Source organism: Bison bison, unplaced genomic scaffold, assembly GCF_000754665.1.
Source record: "Bison bison bison isolate TAMUID 2011002044 unplaced genomic scaffold, Bison_UMD1.0 scf7180017864256, whole genome shotgun sequence".
NCBI lineage: Eukaryota > Metazoa > Chordata > Mammalia > Artiodactyla > Bovidae > Bison > Bison bison.
Window position 1 is genome coordinate 2,356,946 of NW_011494828.1, and position 2,144 is coordinate 2,359,089.

Sequence of the window (2,144 nt, forward strand, 5' to 3'; positions counted from 1 at the left end):
CCGCCAGGGACTGCACCTGTGCCCCCTGCAGTGGAAGCATGGAGTCCTAACCACTGGACCACCAGGGGATTTCCTCCATTCACTTAAAAAAAAATTTTTTTTTAATTTATTTCACTGCACTGGATCTTAGTCGCATCATGCAGGACCTAGTTTCCTGACCGGGGATCGAACCTGGGCCTTTTGCCCTGGGAGCACAGAGTCTTAGCCACTGGATCACCAGGGAAGTCCCTCCATTCACATTTTAAATGAACTTTATTGAAGTATAATTTACATGAGATAAAATTCACTAGTTTTAAGTAACTTGGTGAATTTTAACATATGTATGTATACATGTATCAGTTCAGTCGCTCAATCATGTCCAACTCTGCAACCCCATGGACTGCAGCACGCCAGGCTTCCCTGTCCATCAAACTCCCAGAGCTTGTTCAAATTCATGTCCATCAAGTTGGTAATGCCATCCAACAATCTCATCCTCTGTCTTCCCTTTCTCCTCCACCACCTAATCACAATAGAGACTATTTCCATCCTTAGCCAAATTTCCCTCATATTTTGTTGCATTTCATGCCACCACTCGTCTGCTTTCTGTCACTATAGTTTTGCCTCATCTAGGATTTCACATAAGTAAAATCAAAAGGTATGAGGCGCAGGGGTCTGACTTCTTTCTCTTAGCATATCCATTCACTCTTAACATGCTTTCTGCAGCCTCACTTCCAGAGGTGCCCTCAGCCCAGCAGCCCACCTGCAGATGCCAGCAAGCCTCAACACAGGGCAGCCACCCATGTGTAGCGCAGGTGCAGGAATCAGAGGCGATGCCACGCAGAATGCAAACCCCCGTCAAGCCTGGGCTCCTCTCCTCTGGGTCCCCCTACAGTGGTTGCCCAAGGCATAACCCACACTTGGCTCTGCTCTAGCGTCTTCTGTCCACCTCCCTGACACTCTGATTCTCACTCCCTGCACACAGGTGGCTGCTGGGAGGAGCTACCTTTTCAACTCAGGATTGCACTCCAGCCCTCTTGGAGCCCTGAGTACTGGAGGGCATGGCTGCATCCTCTGCCAGCCACTAGCTGTGTATCCGTCTGCCTCCTTGGTTTCCCATTTGTACACGGGGACTAGTAATCCTCATCTCACAGAGGAGGGGAGGAGTCAAGGACTCAGCAGTGTAGAGAGGGGAGTGCAGTGCCTGGCACTGAGTAAGGCTTTGCAGTGTGGATTCTTTTTATTAAAAAAAAATTATTGGCATATAGTGATTTACAAAGCTGCCTTAGTTTCAGGTGTATAGCAAAGTAAATATATATGTATACCCTGTGAGCCACAACTGACTCAAATTTTTAAAAAATTAAAAAAAAACCAAAACAATGTAATGAGGCCAGGGGGGCTTCCCTGGTGGCACAGATGGTAAAGAATCTGCCTTCAATGCAAGAGACCCAGGTTTGACCCCTGGAGAAGAGTGGCAACCCACTCCAGTTCTCTTGCCTGGAGAAACCCATGGACTGAGGAGCCTAGCCGGCTATAGTCCATGGGGTCTCAAAGATATGGACACAACTGAACAACTAACACACATGCATATACCCACTCTGTTTTTTTAGATTCTTTTCCCACATAGGCCATTACAGAGTACTGAGTAGAGTTCCCTGTGCTATGCAGCCGGTTCTTATTTGTTATATATTTTACATACAGTAGTGTGCATCGGTTAAGTCATGTCTGACTCTTTGCGACCCATGGACTGCAGCAAGTCAGGCTTCCCTGTCCATCATCAACTCCCGGAGCTTGCTCAAACTCACGTCTACAGAGTCGGTGAAGCCACCCAACCTTCTTTTCCTCTGTCATCCCCTTCTCTTGCCTTCAATCTTTCCTAGCATCAGGGTCTTTTCCAGTGAGCCAGTTCTTCACATCAGGTGGCCAAATTATTGGAACTTCAGTTTCAGCATCAGTCCTTCCAATGAATATTCAGGCCTGATTTCCTTTGTATTCACTGGTTAGATCTCCTCGCAGTCCAAGGGACTCTCAAGAGTCTTCTCCAACACCACAGTTTAAAAGCATCAATTCTTTGGCACTCAGCTTTCTTCACAGTCCAATTCTCACATCCATACATGAGTACTGGAAAAACCATAGCTTTGACTAGATGGACCTTTGTTGGCAAAGTA

General features: G+C 46.8%; 1 protein-coding gene across 1 annotated transcript in view; it reads left to right on the forward strand.

The window, feature by feature from the left end:
* The window catches only part of LOC104994367 (vitamin D3 hydroxylase-associated protein-like), a 23,719-nt gene that overhangs the window by 16,699 nt on the left and 4,876 nt on the right, over window positions 1-2,144 (forward strand). The window lies entirely within an intron of this gene.